A 6,090-nucleotide genomic window follows, 5' to 3' on the forward strand; every position below is an offset into this window, starting at 1 on the left:
CAATAGCTGGTTATCCACAAAGACTTGTAAGACAATCTGTAAGTGTTCCCGATGCTCTTCTAAAGTTTTGCTGTATACTAGAATATCATCAAAGAATACTAGCACAAACTTTCTCAAATATGCTCTGAACAGATCATTCATTAAAGATTGAAAAGTAACAGGAGCATTAGTAAGCCCAAACGGCATTACTAAGAACTCATAGTGGTCATCATGAGTTCTAAAAGCTATCTTTTCCACATCTGACTCTTCATTCTGATTTGATGTTAACCTGAACGTAAGTCTAGTTTCGAAAAAACTACAGCACCATTCAATACGTCTAGCAGCTCATCAATCATTGGAATGGGAAACTTGTCAGGAACAGTTGCACGATTCAATGCTCTATAATCCACGCAGACTTGCCAACTATTGTCCTTCTTCTTGACCAACAGCACAGGACTAGAATATAGGCTAACACTCGGCCTAATTGTACCCGCTTCTAGCATATCCTTGACCATGTTCTCCATCACTTCTTTATGGATTTGAGGATATCTGTAAGGGCATACATTAATAGGTCCCAACCCATTTATCAACGTGATGCCATGTTCTTGTCCTCGTTTAGGTGGTAAGTTGGTGGGAATTGCAAACACCTCTTCAAACTGCACTAACAACTCAGAAATGATAGGTGGTATTGCTGATTCACCTGAGTTTGTAAGTTGTTTCCCCCCAAACTCTAATACCACACCTTTTAAAACTACCTTGGGTTCATTGTGTAGTGTCTTTAGTGACAATTTCTTCAAATGCAACCTTGTGTCTCCATACAATGTCACCCAAGTATCGCCATGTCTAAACGAGAACTCTTGTTTCTTCCAGTCTACTAAACACTTGCCAAGTGTCTCCAACCACTGAACGCCTAGTATCATATCCACACTCCCAAGCTCCAATGAAATGAAATCCGAGGAGAATTCGAACCCTATTAGTGTGAACTTGACATCTTTGCATATTCCCATGCCTTTCACTTATAATCCGTTGCCCAGTAAAACATCCAATCCCGAACTTTCAGTCAACTTTAAATTTGTTCTTGCGACCGTTGCTGGATCTATGAAATTATGGGAGGCTCCACTATCAAGCATGACCACTATACCCTTTCTTCCTATCATGCCATGAACCTTTGTCGTTTTAGGGGCTTCTTTTCCGTGAAATGCGTTTAAGGATAAGTGCATTAGTTCACCACCTTGAACAACCTCATCGTTGTCTACCTCCATCATATTTTCATCGAGTACTTCTACTTCAAACCCGTTGAAAACCGTAAGCACTTTAAGTTCCTTCTTTGGACACACATTTTCATGACCCCTAAACCACTTAGCATCACATTTGAAGCAGAGTCCGAGGCTTCGTTTGACATCCAATTCGGCATCCGTAAACCTCTGTCTTGGACGTAGTTGCTGCTTTTGTTGTTGTTGTCCTTCTTTTGGTTCTGTATTCTCAATTGTTAACACCTTTGGTTTGAAAGTGTTAACATATTGTGATCTTTGAGTCCCAAAGTTTGAAGTGTTTCTTGATTGATAACCCAACTGTTTCTGTCCTGAAAACTCCTTTTTTGTTGCTTCACCAACTACTTTGCAAAAGGTACTGCTTTCCATTTTCAAGACAGCTGCAAAATGTGGTTCGGTAATCCTTTAGGTTCCTTCATTTTGATTACCTCCTTCATCTCCTGAGATAATCCATTGCAGAATATATCCTCTAGACCTTTATCATCCACCCCTGAAACCTGAGCTGATAGATCTTCAAACTCTGACACGTAGTCACTCACTGATCCCTTCTGTTTAATTGAGTATAATCGTTTCCCAGATTCTCTTCTAGCGTTTCAGCAAACCTCAGCAACAATCTATCCAGAAAATCCCTCCAATTTCTGAATCCGTGTCTTTTCCGCGCCCAGATATACCATTTCCAAACTTTACCAGCTCGCGTTAGTGAAACCAAATCCAACTTGGCTTCATCATCATAACGCCCAACCTCGAAGAATCGCTCCACATCCGCGATCCACACATATGGATGTGAACCATCAAATACAGGTATTTCGATTTTCTTTAACAAACTATCTCGATTCGTCAATTCAGAATATCCAGGTCGATAACCTAGCGGGTAATCATTCCGGTTTGTTCCAGGTATGGTGTTATGTACCTGATTTGTAAATCGCGACGATTCAGGAATCTCGATTGGTCTTGCTCCACCATTGACTCTCGGAGGTAGTCCAGATTGTTGTTGGACCGCCATTAGAATCGAATTTAGTTTCACATCCATCTCTGTCATGCGAGCTTCCACCTTCGTTTTCGATTCACACAGTCGAGAGAATCCGCCGTGTAAAAACTCTAACTCGTCCTTCAAAGCCGCCATATCGCAATCGCCATTCTCGCTTTCGATCTCCGATGTTGATTTCGCTTTTGTAGCTGAATCCATAACTCTGTTCGATCGAGTCACGACGCACCAATTTGATAGACTTTGGATGTAATCTCTCAAGAAAGACTCTCTTGTATTGAATATGAAAGAATACACAAAGTATCTGTAACCGTATTCTCTACACTCTCATAACGAATGTAACAGAATACTCAAGCTCATATCGCTTTACAACATACTAAGTGCATACGTATTCCTGAACAGTATCTACTATTTATACTAGTAAAGTCCCACACGTGTTGAATTACTCCTCTTCCACACGTGTCTCTTCTGTTTCTCCTGCGTTCTCCTCCAACTGATTCCTTCTTCTACGTCTTGTATACACATTCCCTGGCCTGTCACGAAGCCCCTCTTGACACATTACACCATGCAATTCAAGAAGAAGAAGCATGGAGAAAAGCTAACTCCAAGGATGCAGAGGATGAGGATTCGAGTGCATGACCCAAAAGTGCGGTAGCCTTACCATCTAACCTTCCAGTGTGCTACATTGATGGATCTTGGCACAGTTCCAAACTTATTAGCGGACATAGCTGGATCTTAACATTAGACAAAAGGACGATCCACTTGAGTTTAAAAGGATTGAGAAGGAGTCTTGTCCCTCTTCACGCTGAGCTCGACTCTTTACTTTGGGCTATGGAATGCTTACAATCTATATCCATGACGAGTGTTTCTTTCGCCACAGACTATCTGTATCTTATCAGTATGATTGACACCTCTTTGGAGTTGCCTACTTTTGCTTCGGAACTTAAAGATTTTCAGTTATTTAGACAATCTTTTGTCTCTTTTAGCATTAATCATATCTCTTGTAAGGATAATATACATGCTGATTTCCTTACAAAAAAGGGTAGGACACGAGGCTTCTGTTTCTCACATGTAAGTCCGTCGATTTCCGACTGGCTCCCCTAGAGAAGAGTCCTATTAGCTTAATGTAACAGATTTGATGGCAAAAAAATAAAAATCAACTCTGTTTTGTCTATGCGAATTTGAATTTGGACAAACACCAACTCATTTAACAATCATAAATTTAAAATAAATTATTTTAAATGATTGAATGCAAAAATTATCATCATAAATTTTTTTGAATAAATGAATCTTGTACTCAGCACTAATATTAGCCACAATTAGACCTCTCGGATATGCACAATTGATGGCCATAGCTGATAGAGTAATATATTCTAGAGTCATTCAATTCTACAGTATCATTAGGTAAATGATATTCTCGTAAATAAGGGAGAAACTTTTCTTCTGTGGCTTGACCAAACTATATTTTGTACTGGTGCGAAATTGTGCAATTTCATTAAATAACACGAGAACGTTTCACCGTGATCGAGTAAGATACCAATCGTTAATTGTTGAATAAACATATTCAGAAGAGTTTTTTCTTTTTTTTTAAATGCGTATCATCATATAAAAAACGTGACACAAAAATTTAAAACTTGCGTCAAACCATTGAGGCATTTGATCATGGAAGATGACGTGATACATGTAAAATAGCAATGTTATTTGTCTAAAACTCACGCGAATTCAATGATATCTCCAAGGGTATAAAGCTTGTCAGTACTACTCAGTTTTGAAAAGAGAAAGGAAATAAAAGACAAAACAAAACAAACCAAGAAGATGGTTTCATTTCGCAAATGTTTCTTCCTCATGCTCCCGCTTTTATGCCTAGCTCTTCTCATGTCCCCAAGTAAGCTAGAAACCATTGAATATTTTATTGTTGGCTGTAAATTATACATTACATAATGGAACAGAGGGTTGTTTCTTCCAATATTATTTTGATTTACAATATATAAGTTTCTTCCAATTTTCCAAGTAAAATTTTGCAATTATATATTTCTAAAATTAATAAGCTTAATTGCAAACTAAAATAGGTAATTAGTACAAAAAATGTTCTTTTTTTAATAAGTGTGAAAAACACAAAACATCAATCTTTTAGAAACAGAGGAAATATAATATTAGTTCACCATTCGAACGGATATGTAATATTTTATACCTTTTTTTTGGTACAATGTGCATTGTATAAAAGCAAAAGATATATGTGTAAGGAAGCACTCTTTATGTATTTGAATACTTCACTAACTGTTTACATAAAATAAAATTTCAGAACCTGCAGAAGCGAGGACCGGGATAGAATCGATTGGTCTATGTTCGAAGACCCAACTGCAATCAGAAATGCCTTGAATTACAGTATATTATGGGTGGAATATGTTTTAGAAAATCTCCAAGTGACACCGAAGACACATGTGTTTGCTATGTATAATCTTATATAGAGTCTCTTTTAAGATACTGATTATTAAAATATTTTAAATAAAAACATTATATGACGATATTACTGATGCAAGTGCTTTGCCAGGAACATAAATTTGATGAAAGTAGTAAATTTCCCGATTTGTAATTTAATGTCACTTTTATTTTTTTTAATCTCAGAAGCAATCAATTCCTAATACATGACTCTTATCCGCCATCAACAGAATTATCCTATCTAAAAAGTTAAAGTAACTTTATTTTGTAAATATCACTATATACCAATAGATAATATGAAAATTAAGTAGCCCTAAAAAGTGGTTTTGACCATATACTGTTTACTGAGAAAAATTCATAAAGCTCATAAGACATATATCTGAAAAATTGAGTTCTCTCTCATGCGGTCGATCCAAAAGATACGAAAAAGTATCAGAAAATCTTGTGTATATTTTACATACAACTGTTCGCTGTAATCGAGACAAAATAGAGGAAAGATAAAACAACAAGAGCAATAGAGAGATAATAGTTATTTACCATTTTTAGTCGGGTCCAACTAAATTACAGATGCTCTCTTATGTTTTACATCACTAATTAATATGCTAACATATTAACAATAATATTATACCTATAACATTTGGACAATACTTGTTATTATTGTTACCACGCTACCAAATATCAGATAACACCCCAACAAACACTACCTATTATTGTTAACATCTTAATAAATATCTGATATTATTGTTAGCACGTTAACAAGTATCATATATTTTTTTGCACCATAGTAACAAATTATGTTAACATGTTACAATATTTAGATATAATTGTTAACAAATAGAAATATTAACATATATCGTTGTTAACAAGTATAGATGTTAACATATATCATTGTTAACATGTAACAATAAGCATTGTTAACATGTTAACTTGTATTACATATTATTGTTAGCATAATCCGGACAAACGATAACACTCATATGTAATTATCAGATATATATATACATTAAAATTAGCAAACGATAACCATAATACATAAACCATTATTAATTTTATTCAAATAAAATGCAAGTAGATAGGTTCACAAGATTTTTTGTCAGAAAAGCTTATATTTTTGTGGGCTGATACATTATTTGTAAATAGGGGTAAAATGGTGAAGAAAAGAAGACGTGGCAACTGACACTCAATTTTGAAGTATCTTTTGAGCGACAGGCTGATAAGCCATAATCTTGTAAAAAAAAGGCTCAAAAGCCATAACTCTAATAAAGAATTTCATTTTGATTTTCTTTTAATAAGGAAAAATGTGGAAAATCCTTCACTCTCCTTATCTATTTCTTTATTTACAATAAAACCAGGATCATATCCACCCAATTTCAGACCCACCCACTAACCTGTTTTATTATCTAAATTTTTTTTTCT

Source organism: Eutrema salsugineum, unplaced genomic scaffold (genome assembly GCF_000478725.1).
Source record: "Eutrema salsugineum unplaced genomic scaffold, Eutsalg1_0 scaffold_8, whole genome shotgun sequence".
Classification (NCBI taxonomy): domain Eukaryota; kingdom Viridiplantae; phylum Streptophyta; class Magnoliopsida; order Brassicales; family Brassicaceae; genus Eutrema; species Eutrema salsugineum.